Source organism: Bubalus kerabau, chromosome 11 (genome assembly GCF_029407905.1).
Source record: "Bubalus kerabau isolate K-KA32 ecotype Philippines breed swamp buffalo chromosome 11, PCC_UOA_SB_1v2, whole genome shotgun sequence".
NCBI classification, from domain to species: domain Eukaryota; kingdom Metazoa; phylum Chordata; class Mammalia; order Artiodactyla; family Bovidae; genus Bubalus; species Bubalus kerabau.
The window spans coordinates 86,130,276-86,144,058 of NC_073634.1; positions in this window are offsets into that span (position 1 = coordinate 86,130,276).

Consider the following 13,783-nt stretch of genomic DNA (forward strand, 5'->3'; position numbering starts at 1 on the left):
TCAGGATTAATAATACTCAGAAAGATCATCTGACCAGCCAGCAAGTGCAAGCCTGGATATGCTTAACCACGTGACTTAGCAGCAGTAGCAGTGGCTTTGTTGGGTATCCGAGTTTGCAAAGAAGATGCTTGGAAAGCTGAAAAAGACATTTAAGAGGAGGAGCCAAGATGGCGGAGGAGTAGGACGGGGAGAACACTTTCTCCCCCACAAATTCATCAAAAGAACATTTAAACGCCGAGTAAATTCCACAAAACAACTTCTGAATGCTGGCAGACGACATCAGACACCCAGAAAAGCAACCCAAGTCTTCGAAAGGAGGTAGGAAAAAATATAAAAGACAAAAAAAGAGACAAAAGAGGGAGGGATGGAGTTCCGTCCCGGGAAGGGCGTCTTAAAAAGAGAGAAGTTTCCAAACACCAGGAAACCTTCTCACTGCCGAATCTGTGCCGAGCCTTGGAAGCACAGAGGGCAACATAACAGGGAGGAAAAATAAATAAACAATTAAAACCCGCACATTGTGAGCCCTACGGTAACTCCCCCAGCGCAGAAGCAGCGCAGATGCCTGCATCCGCCATTAGCAAGCGGGGGCTGGGCGCAGCAAGGGAAGCACGGCGCAGGCTGCATCGCAAGGATCTGGCCTGAATACCCTGAGTGCTATCTGAGCGAAATAATTTGGGCTAGCAAACCAGACTGTGGGATATCATGCGAAAAGCCAGCCCTAACCTAAGACACCGCCAGGCCCGCGCACGGAACAAAGGACTGAACAGAGATAGCCGGCGGCAGACCATCCCTCTCCGGTGACAGGCAGCCAGAGCTGGAAGGGGACAATCGCAGCCCCAGAGAGACATTATCTATAAAACTGTAAGCAGGCTTCTTTGCTAACTAAAACTTCTTGGGGGTCTGGACGGTCAACATCTGCCTGAGAAGGTGTGCCGGTTGCACACCTAGAGAACCGAGCGGCGGGGAGGCAATAAGTCGCAGCAATCGCCTGCGCCAAACACCTCATCACTTGAGCTGCTCGGATCTGGGAAGGGCACAAAACTCAGGCCCAACCGAGAGTCTGCACCTCTGAGGACTACCCGAGTGCCTGAACCTGAGCAGCTTGGACCTGGGAAGTGCAGGCAGCCCAGGGCTGGCCTCGGATGGTTCCCGGTGGAGCAACCTAGAGCCTGAGCAGCGTGGGCAGGGAGGCTACACGCGCCGTGAACTGGGGGGCAGACCCAGTGTGGCTGAGGCACTGCAAGCACACGCCAGTGTTATTTGTTTGCAGCGTCCCTCCCTACCTCCCCACAGCGCGACTGAACAAGTGAGACTAAAAAAAAAAAAAGTGTCCTCTACTGTCCCCTTTCTGTCAGGGCAGAAACCAGACACTGAAGAGACCAGCAAACAGAAGAAGCTATAACAGAGGGAACCGCCTTGGAAGCTACAGGCAATAGATTAAAACCCTGTGGTTAGTACCAACTACATAGGAAGGGGCCTATAGATCTTGAGAAATATAAGTCGGACCAAGGAACTAGCCAAAAATGAACTGAACCCACAATACTCACAACAAAACCGGAGAAAGTCCTAGATATAGTTTTACTATTTTTACGATCATTCTTTCTTTCTTTTTTTTTAATTAAAAAAATTTTTTTTAAGTCCTCTATTATTCCTTTAATTTTCACTTTTATAACCGATTACTTTGCAAAAAAAAAAAAAGACCCTATTTTTTTTTTAAAGCAAACTTCATATATATATTTTTAATAATTTTTTTGACCTTGTTTTTTTTTTTCCTTCTTTTCTTTAACATTGTATTTTTGAAATTCCAAACTCTACTCTAGATTTTTAATTTTAGCTTTTTGGTATTTGTTATCAATTTTGTACCTATAGTTTTTTTTTTTTTTTTATAATTTCTGTGGCCCCTTTTTCTTTTTTCTTTTTCTTTTTCTCTGTTTCTTTCTCTTCTTCTTTTAAATAACATTGTATATCTGAAATTCCAAACTCTACTCTAGATTTTTAATTTATGCTTTTTGGTATTTGTTATCAATTTTGTACCTGTATTTTCTTTATAATTTATGCGACTTTGTTTGTTCTTGTTTGGTTTTTTTTTTTCTCTCTCTTTCTTTTTCTTCTTCTTTTTTTAACATTATATTTTTGAAATTCCAAACTCTACTCTAGATTTTTAACTTTTACTTTTTGGTATTAGTTATCAATTTTGTACCTATATTTTCTTTATAATTTTTGTGACCTTGTTTGTTTTTGTTTGTTCATTTTTTCTCTCTTTCTTTTCCTTCTTCTTTTCTTTAACATCGTATTTTTGAAATTCCAAACTCTACTCTAGATTTTTAATTTTTGCTTTTATGTATTTGTTACCAATTTTGTACCTTTAAGAACCCAATCTTCAGTACCCATTTTCCACTAGGGGGCGAGATTACTGACTTGCCTGCTCTCTCTCCCTTTGGACTCTCCTTTTTCTCCACCAGGTCGCCTGTGTCTCCTCCCTAACCCCTCTCTACTCTACCCAACTCTGTGAATTTCTGTGTGTTCCAGACAGGGAGAACACTTAGGGAACTGATTATTGGCTGGATCTGTCTCCCTCCTTTTCATTCCCCCCTTTTATCCTCCTGGTCACCTCTGTCACCTTCCTCCTTCTTCTCTTCTCTGTATAACTCCATGAACAACTCTGAGCGGTCCAGTTGTGGAGTGCACATAAGGAAGAGATTAGTGGCTAGCCCACTCTCTCCTCTATTGATTCCACCTCATCTCATTCGGGTCACCTCTAACTCCCTCCTCCCACTTCTCTTCTCCATGTAACGCTGTGAAACTCTCTGGGTGACCCTCATGGTGGAGAAACTTTTAATCTTTAATGTAGATGTTTTATCAATGGTGCTGTATAGAAGGAGAAGCTTTGAAACTACTGTAAAAATAAGACTGATAACTGGAAGCAGGAGGCTTAAGTCCAAACCCTGACTCCAGGGAGCTCCAGACTCCAAGGAACATTAATTGAAAGGAGCTCATCAAATGCCTCCATACCTGCACTGAAACCAAGCACCACACAAGGGCCAACAAGTTTCAGGGCAAGATATACCAAGCAAATTCTCCAGCACCAAGGAACACAGCCCTGAGCTCCAAGATACAGGCAGCCCAAAGTCACTCCAAAACCATAGACATCCCATAACTCATTACTGGACATTTCATTGCACTCCAGAGAGAAGAAATACAGCTCCACCCACCAGAACATCGACACAAGCTTCCCTAACCAGGAAACCTTGACAAGCCACCTGTACAAACCACACACAGCAAGGAAATGCCACAATAAAGAGAACTCCACAAACTGCCAGAATACAGAAAGGACACCCCAAACTCAGCAATTTAAACAAGATGAAGAGACAGAGGAATGCCCCGCAGATAAAGGAACAGGATAAATGCCCACCAAACCAAACCAAAGAGGAAGAGATAGGGAATCTACCTGATAAAGAATTCCGAATAATGATAGTGAAATTGATCCAAAATCTTGAAATCAAAATGGAATCACAGATAAATAGCCTGGAGACAAAGATTGAGAAGATGCAAGAAAGGTTTAACAAGGACCTAGAAGAAATAAAAGAGTCAATATATAATGAATAATGCAATAAATGAAATTAAAAACACTCTGGAGGCAACAAATAGTAGAATAACAGAGGCAGAAGATAGGATTAGTGGATTAGAAGATAGAATGGTAGAAATAAATGAATCAGAGAGGATAAAAGAAAAACGAATTAAAAGAAATGAGGACAATCTCAGAGACCTCCAGGACAATATTAAACGCTACAACATTCGAATCATAGGGGTCCCGGAAGAAGAAGACAAAAAGAAAGACCATGAGAAAATACTTGAAGAGATAATAGTTGAAAACTTCCCTAAAATGGGGAAGGAAATAATCACTCAAGTCCAAGAAACCCAGAGAGTCCCAAACAGGCTAAACCCAAGGCAAAACACCCCAAGACACATATTAATCAAATTAACAAAGAGCAAACACAAAGAACAAATATTAAAAGCAGCAAGGGAAAAACAACAAATAACACACAAGGGAATTCCCATAAGGATAACAGCTGATCTTTCAATAGAAACTCTTCAAGCCAGGAGGGAATGGCAAGACATACTTAGAGTGATGAAAGAAAATAACCTACAGCCCAGATTATTGTACCCAGCAAGGATCTCATTCAAATATGAAGGAGAAATCAAAAGCTTTTCAGACAAGCAAAAGCTGAGAGAATTCAGCACCACCAAAGCAGCTCTCCAACAAATACTAAAGGATATTCTCTAGACAGGAAACACAAAAAAGGTGTATAAAACCGAACCCAAAACAATAAAGTAAATGGCAACAGGATCATACTTATCAGTAATTACCTTAAACGTAAATGGGTTGAATGCCCCAACCAAAAGACAAAGACTGGCTGAATGGATACAAAAACAAGACCCCTACATATGTTGTCTACAAGAGACCCACCTCAAAACAGGGGACACACACAGACTGAAAGTGAAGGTTTCACTTTCACAAATTGAAAAATAAAAACCATATGATTATCTCAATAGATGCAGAGAAAGCCTTTGACAAAATTCAACATCCATTTATGATAAAAACTCTCCAGAAAGCAGGAATAGAAGGAACATACCTCAACCTCAAAAGCTATATATGACAAACCCACAGCAAACATTATCCTCAATGGTGAAAAATTGAAAGCATTTCCTCTAAAGTCAGGAACAAGACAAGGGTGCCCACTTTCACCATTACTATTTAACATCGTTTTGGAAGTTTTGGCCACAGCAATCAGAGAAGAAAAAGAAATAAAAGGAATTCAAATTGGAAAAGAAGAAGTAAAACTCTCACTAATTGCAGATGAAATGATCCTCTACATAGAAAACCCTCAAGACTCCACCAGAAAATTACTAGAACTAATCAATGATTATAGTAAAGTTGCAGGATATAAAATCAACACACAGAAATCCCTTGCATTCCTATACACTAATAATGAGAAAACAGAAAGAGAAATTAAGGAAACAATTCCACTCACCATTGTAATGGAAAGAATAAAATACTTAGGAATATATCTACCTAAAGAAACTAAAGACCTATATATAGAAAACTATAAAACACTGGTGAAAGACAACAAGGAGGACACTAATAGATGGGGAAATATACCATGTTCATGGATTGGAAGAACCAATATAGTGAAAATGAGTATACTACCCAAAGCAATTTATAGATTCAATGCAATCCCTATCAAGCTACCAACGGTATTCTTCACAGAGCTAGAACAAATAATTTCACAATTTGTATGGAAATACAAAAAAACTCGAATAGCCAAAGCTATCTTGAGAAAGAAGAATGGAACTGGAGGAATCAACCTACCCAACTTCAGGCTCTATTACAAAGCCACAGTTATCAAGACAGTATGGTACTGGCACAAAGACAGAAATATTGATCAATGGAACAAAATAGAAAGCCCAGAGATAAATCCACACACATATGGACACCTTATCTTTGACAAAGGAGGCAAAAATATACAGTGGATTAAAGACAATCTCTTTAACAAGTGGTGCTGGGAAAACTGGTCAACCACTTGTAAAAGAATTACCCAAAGCAATCTATAGATTCAATGCAATCCCTATCAAGCTACCAACAGCATTCTTCACAGAGCTAGAACAAATAATTTCACAATTTGTATGGAAAAACAAAAAACCTCGAATAGCCAAAGCGATCTTGAGAAAGAAGAATGGAACTGGAGGAATCAACCTACCTGACTTCAGGCTCTACTACAAAGCCACAGTTATCAAGACAGTATGGTACTGGCACAAAGACAGAAATATAGATCAATGGAACAAAATAGAAAGCCCAGAGATTAATCCACGCACATATGGACACCTTATCTTCGACAAAGGAGGCAAGAATATACAATGGATTAAAGACAATCTCTTTAACAAGTGGTGCTGGGAAAACTGGTCAACCACTTGTAAAAGAATGAAACTAGAACACTTTCTAACACCATACACCAAAATAAACTCAAAATGGATTAAAGATCTAAACGTAAGACCAGAAACTATAAAACTCCTAGAGGAGAACATAGGCAAAACACTCTCTGACATACATCACAGCAGGATCCTCTATGACCCACCTCCCAGAATATTGGAAATAAAAGCAAAAATAAACAAATGGGACCTAATTAACCTTAAAAGCTTCTGCACATCAAAGGAAACTATTAGCAAGGTGAAAAGACAGCCTTCAGAATGGGAGAAGATAATAGCAAATGAAGCAACTGACAAACAACTAATCTCGAGAATATACAAGCAACTCCTACAGCTCAACTCCAGAAAAATAAATGACCCAATCAAAAAATGGGCCAAAGAACTAAATAGACATTTCTCCAAAGAAGACATACAGATGGCTAACAAACACATGAAAAGATGCTCAACATCACTCATTATCAGAGAAATGCAAATCAAAACCACTATGAGGTACCATTTCACACCAGTCAGAATGGCTGCGATCCAAAAGTCTACAAGTAATAAATGCTGGAGAGGGTGTGGAGAAAAGGGAACCCTCTTACACTGTTGGTGGGAATGCAAACTAGTACAGCCACTATGGAGAACAGTGTGGAGATTCCTTAAAAAACTGGAAATAGAACTGCCTTATGATCCAGCAATCCCACTGCTGGGCATACACAGTGAGAAAACCAGAAGGGAAAGAGACACGAGTACCCCAATGTTCATCGCAGCATTGTTTATAATAGCCAGGACATGGAAGCAACCTAGATGTCCATCAGCAGATGAATGGATAACAAAGCTGTGGTACATATACACAATGGAGTATTATTCAGCCATTAAAAAGAATACATTTGAATCAGTTCTGATGAGGTGGATGAAACTGGAGCCTATTATACAGAGTGAAGTAAGCCAGAAAGAAAAACACCAATACAGTATACTAACGCATATATATGGAATTTAGAAAGATGGTAACAATAACCCTGTGTACGAGACAGCAAAAGAGACACTGATGTATAGAACAGTCTTATGGACTCTGTGGGAGAGGGAGAGGGTGGGAAGATTTGGGAGAATGGCATTGAAACATGTAAAATATCATGTATGAAATGAGATGCCAGTCCAGGTTTGATGCACCGTACTGGATGCTTGGGGCTGGTGCACTGGGACGACCCAGAGGGATGGAATGGGGAGGGAGGTGGGAGCAGGGTTCAGGATGGGGAACACATGTATACTTGTGGCGGATTCATTTTGATATTTGGCAAATCTAATACAGTTATGTAAAGTTTAAAAATAAAATAAAATTTAAAAAAAAAAAATTAAAAAAAAAAAAAAAAAGAATGAAACTAGAACACTTTCTAACACCATACACAAAAATAAACTCAAAAATGGATTAAAGATCTCAATGTAAGACCAGAAACTATAAAACTCCTAGAAGAGAACATAGGCAAAACACTCTCTGACATACATCACAGCAGGATCCTCTATGACCCACCTCCCAGAATATTGGAAATAAAAGCAAAAATAAACAAATGGGACCTAATTAAACTTAAAAGCTTCTGCACAACAAAGGAAACTATTAGCAAGGTGAAAAGGCAGCCTTCAGAATGGGAGAAAATAATAGCAAATGAAGCAACTGATAAACAACTAATCTCAAAAATATACAAGCAACTCCTACAGCTCAACTCCAGAAAAATAAATGACCCAATCAAAAAATGGGCCAAAGAACTAAATAGACATTTCTCCAAAGAAGACATACAGATGGCTAACAAACACATGAAAAGATGCTCAATATCACTCATTATCAGAGATATGCAAATCAAAACCACTATGAGGTACCATTTCACACCAGTCAGAATGGCTGTGATCCAAAAGTCTACAAGCAATAAATGCTGGAGAGGGTGTGGAGAAAAGGGAACCCTCTTACACTGTTGGTGGGAATGCAAACTAGTACAGCCACTATGGAGAACAGTGTGGAGATTCCTTAAAAAACTGGAAATAGAACTGCCTTATGACCCAGCAATCCCACTGCTGGGCATACACACTGAGGAAACCAGAAGGGAAAGAGACACGTGTACCCCAATGTTCATCGCAGCACTGTTTATAATAGCCAGGACATGGAAGCAACCTAGATGTCCATCAGCAGATGAATGGATAACAAAGCTGTGGTACATGTACACAATGGAGTATTACTCAGCCATTAAAAAGAATACATTTGAATCAGTTCTAATGAGGTGGATAAAACTGGAACCTATAATACAGAGTGAAGTAAGCCAGAAAGAAAAACACCAATACAGTATACTAACGCATATATATGGAATTTAGAAAGATGGTAACAATAACCCTGTGTACGAGACAGCAAAAGAGACACTGATGTATAGATCAGTCTTATGGACTCTGTGGGAGAGGGAGAGGGTGGGGAGATTTGGGAGAATGGCATTGAAACATGTGTAATATCATGTATGAAATGAGTCGCCAGTCCAGGTTTGATGCACGGTACTGGATGCTTGGGGCTGGTGCACTGGGACGACCCAGAGGGATGGTATGGGGAGGGAGGAGGGAGGAGGGTTCAGGATGGGGAACACAGGTATACCTGTGGCGGATTCATTTCGATATTTGGCAAAACTAATACAATATTGTAAAGTTTAAAAATAAAATAAAAACAAAAAAAGTGTATATAAAAAAAGACATTTAAGATATGGTGTTTTCTAAATATAAATAGATATTTATTAAAGGATGTTTGTGTTTTCATAAGAACACTCTGTTCTGAAAAATAAGAATGAAGAATTGACTTTAGTCTCATCACCAAACAAGTGAAAGTGTTAGTTGCTCAGAGGGTGTCCCACTCTTTGCAACCCAAGGGACTATAGCCCACCAGGCTCCTCTGTCCATGGGATTTTCCAGGCAAGAATACTGGAGTGGGTTGCCATACCCTTCTCCAGGGGATCTTCCCATCACAGGGATTGAACCCAGGTCTCCTGCATTGCAGGCAGATTCTTTACCATTGGAGCCACGAGGAAAGCCCGATCTTGAAAGAAAAAATCACCTTTAATTTTATCATGTGAATCCTTCCTATCGATCTAGTGGAGATTTTATTTTTTGAAGCATAATTATAATCATATTGTGAGTACAACTTATACCACACTTTCAGATATTATTACTTAAGCATTTTCTTTTTAAAAAACCATCTTCATAATTATATATTTTAATAGCTTACATCTTGAACAAAAGTACCATAGCAAACCAGGTCTCTATTAATATCTAGTTTATTTTTTTGTTTCAATTTTTCACTGCCATAAAAAATGCCATGATGAACATCTTTATGTATGAAATTTATTTCCTGGCTTCCAAAGGATTCCTTTGGATTGATTTCCAAAAACAAAATTCGATGAGCTCTTGATACAAGCTGACAATTTGTTTCCTGAAAGAACTTTGTGGTTTTGTCTATTAATACTGTAACATATGCTCATTAATACTAGGTGTTCTTATTTTTGAACTCAATTTAAATTTAAAAAGTATGTATTTGTTCCATTTAAAGTTATTGGATTAATACTAAAATAGAATATTTTCCCAAGTTGGTTGCCAAATGTGTATCTTGATGCTATTTGCTTTTTAAAATGTTATTTGCCCATTTATCTTGAATTGGCTTTAGACTGGTCTCCCTGTCTCAGGTCTAACCATCCTCTCTTCCAGTCTCCACGTGTTGCTAGAATTGTTCCTAAAATCAATTATCCTCATCACATCACCACTTCCTCAGATCTGTCAAACACTGCCTATAGCTTCTTAAGTAAACTCATCTCTGCATGGAAAGCCACAGCAATATGGTCCAGGCTGCAATATTTCCTGCCTGACTCTGAGCACCTGCTTTGGTAAATATGGAATTAAATATTAAAATATATCTCCTGAGAGTTGTGCAATAAGAGACTCACCTCGGGTCATATATTGTCTTAATTCTAGCAGGTAGGCAGTCATTGTCTCCTTGATAAGAGCATATGGATGAGAGAACCGCAAGGATGGTCCATATCTCATCTTCATATTCCTAACGGGAAACCCAAGACTGTTTTTGGATTAGATCTTCCTAGGCTCCAATCCAGCCTCTGCCAGTTATCTGGCTATTCCCTGGAGCATTTCTTTAACCTCCCCAGCAATCATGCCCACCTCTTGGAGTTGTTTAGGGGATGAAATGAAATGATGAAGTGTGTTCTGCACACTAGTGTGTTAGGGAATGAAAACTCTTCTAAATCAAGGATCCTACTCTGTTAAAGTATAATTGTTGCTGTATAGTTGCTAAGTCCTGTCCAATTCTTTGTGACCCCACAGACTGTGGCATGCTAGGCTCCTCTGTCCTCCATTATCTCCTGGAGTCTGCTCAAATTCATGTCCACTGCATCAGTGATGCTATCTAACCATCTTATCCTCTGCCACCTCCTTCTTCTTTTGCCTTCAATCTTCCCAGCATCAGGGTCTTTTCCAATGAGTCTGCTCTTGGCATCATCTGGTCAAAGTACTGGAGCTTCAGGTTCAGTATCAGTCTTTCCAATGAATATTCAGGGTTGATGTCCTTTAGGATTGACTGGTTTGATCTCCCTGCAGTCCAAAGGACTCTCAAAAGTCTTTTCCAGCAACACAATTTGAAAGCATCAGTTCTTGGGCACTCGGCCCTTTTTATGGTCTGACTCTCATATCCATAGGCACCTTTGTTGGAAAAGTGATGTCTTTACTTTTTAATATGCTCTTTAGTATCTTGCCTGGTGGTTCAGATGGTAAAGCATCTGCCTACAATGTAGGAGATCCGGTTTCAATCCCTGGGTCGGGAAGATCTCCTGGAGAAGGAAATGGCAACCCACTCTAGTATTCTTGCCTGGAAAATTCCGTGGATGGAGGAGCCTGGTAGGCTACAGTTCACGGGGTCACAAAGAGTCAGACATGACTGAGCTACTTCACTTTCACTTTCATGCTCTTTAGGATTGTCATAGCCTTTCTTCCTGGGAGCAAGCGTCTTTGAATTTTGTGGCTGCTGTCACCATCTGCAGTGATTTTGGAGCCCAAGAAAATAAAATTTGTCACTGCTTCTACCTTTTCCCTTTCTATTTGCCATGAAGCAATGGGACCAGAGACCATGATCTTAGTTTTTTGAATGTTGAGCTTTAAGCCAGCTTTTTCACTCTCCTCTTTCACCTTCATCAAGAGGCTCTTTAGTTTCTCTTCATTTTCTGCCATTAGAGTGGTATCATCTGTATATCTGAGGATATTGATATTCCTCCCAGAAATCTTGATTCCAGCTTGTGATTCATCCAGTCTGGAATTTCATATGATGTACTCAGTATATAAGTAAAATAAGCAAGGTGACATTATACAGACTTGTCTTACCCCAATAAAATAAAATTGTAAAGAATTTAATTTTCAGGATTTTATTTTTATAAACTCAAGAAACTTAGACTTGCCAAAATTCACAGCATGGGTTGTAGCAAGTTTGAGTAAAACAATGTTGAATTGTTGTCACTTCTGGGGTTAAGGTCCCTCCTTAACTGGCAGGCAGTTCTCATAGCTTTTCCAGCAGAATCCATGTCCAAGCTGCCTGATTAGTATCATTTTACTGTTGAAAATATAAACTTCATCATACAACAAAGGCTGGTATTTGTCACTCACTGTTTGATCCCTAAAAAACATTTTTTAAAAGTAATAAAAATAATGAAAATAACAGAGTCTTCTTACTCAGTTTGGCAAGTGATACATTACCAAATGTCAGTTTGGGGAAAGTCTCAAGGATTACTTAAAATTTGAAATAAATGAAAAATCAGCAGCTAGTGACAAAAATATTAAAAAGATTTGTGAGCAAAACTTTTTCTTCGTCTTCAAGTGAATGTTATTTAAAAAAAAAAACCTCTCTGAAACTGTAAATTGTTTGTATATATTTGCAGATCTAGAAATTGCTTTATTTTGAAAATTTGGCATCAAATCAGAAAATATAAATACAAAGTAGTACAGAAGTCAATGCTGTGCTAACTGAACTGGATATTAAAGAAACTATTTTCTCCTTTGAAGGAGACTGAGTTTATTAGTGACCGGAGGCCAGGAATTCAATTTGTGAAGATAACTGGAGACTGTACATATGAATCCTTGGCTTTGAAACACTCTCCTAAATGTTAGAGATTCCAGTGGCCTAAAAATAATTTAATGTGTCTCCATTTTTTATGGCATTAAAAAAATGATGTCTGGAAGCGACTGGAAATGTCTCAAGTTGGTTTACCTTTCACGAGTCACAAGAGTAGAGCTGACTTTCTGATACTGTGTCCCGTGTTTTATCTTTCAGGAATGGGATAACATTCTAATTAAAATGAATCCAGTCACGAACTTGAAATATCAGGTACTTGAATGTGATTTGCTTTTTACTGATCAAGACTATTTTGCCATAAATATTTTGCCCCTTGGTTAGAAAGAAATTAATTCAAAGAAGTGGCAAAATGGTGATGACAGCTGGGAAACTGGTGTCTTAGGTTCTGTCCAAAGAGTTTGGAGATTTCTCAGTGGGAGAGAAATCTCGGGCTTGGAGAGAGAGCCATGGGGGTCTCTGTTCCCTCACTGGAGAAATCAGGGCTGCGGGCAATCGGTCAATAAGGTCTTCATGAGTGCCTTGTCTTTAAAGGGAGAAAGGCTTCCTCAGCCCATCCACGAAGAAGAGCACAGCTTACCCTTCCCCTGTTGATTCTAATTTGTAGCATTGATCACTGGGTGATGCAAAAAGAATGTATGTCTTATCTATTGTCCCTGTGCTAGAAAGTAAGCTTTGTGAGTACAAGAAATTGTCGGTTTTGTTTGTGACTGTATTCAGTTCAGTTCAGTCGCTTAGTCACGTCCGACTCTTTGCGACCCCATGAACCTCAGCATGCCAGGCCTCCCTGTCCATCATCAACTCCTGGAGTCCACCCAAACCCATGCCCATTGAGTCAGTGATGCCATCCAACCATCTCATCCTCTGTTGTCCCCTTCTCCTCCCACCCTCAATCTTTCCCAGCATCAGGGTCTTTTCAAATGAGTCAGCTCTTCGCATCAGGTGGCCAAAGTATTGGAGTTTCAGTTTCAACATCAGTCCTTCCAATGAACACCTGGGACTGATCTTCTTTAGGATGGACTGGATGGATCTCCTTGCAGTCCAAGGGACCCTCAAGAGTCTTCTCCAACACCACAGTTCAAAAGCCTTCGGCATTCAGCTTTTTTTATAGTCCAACTCTCACATCCATACATGACCATTGGAAAAACCATAGCCTTGACTGTATTGAGAGTATCTAAAACCGTACCCACTGGAGAAGGAAATGGCAACCCACTCCAGTGTTCTTGCCTGAAGAATCCCAGGGACGGGGGAGCCTGGTGGGCTGCTGTCTATGGGGTCACACAGAGTTGGACATGACTGAAGTGACTTAGCAGCAGCAGCAGCAAAACCGTACCCACACACACTAAACCATTCTGAGTATGGGTTGCAAGAATGGGAGACTGAACACAACAAAACAAATCACTCCCAAACCATCCTCTAGGTTTCTTTGATCATTCAAAAGGCACTGAATACAGAATCAGCTGTATTCCCTGGACTTTCCTCCTTTCAAATATTCATCCAGTTAAAGACCTATATCCCCGCAGTGCCTATATTGACCTCTGCTCTGGAAGTTAATTTCTGCTTGCTTCGAACAGCTTGAGCATTCCACAATACTTTATACTACATTGGGCTCTATATATTATATAACAACCATAATTTGATTTAATATTGTTTTATGTTGTATAATTATATTAT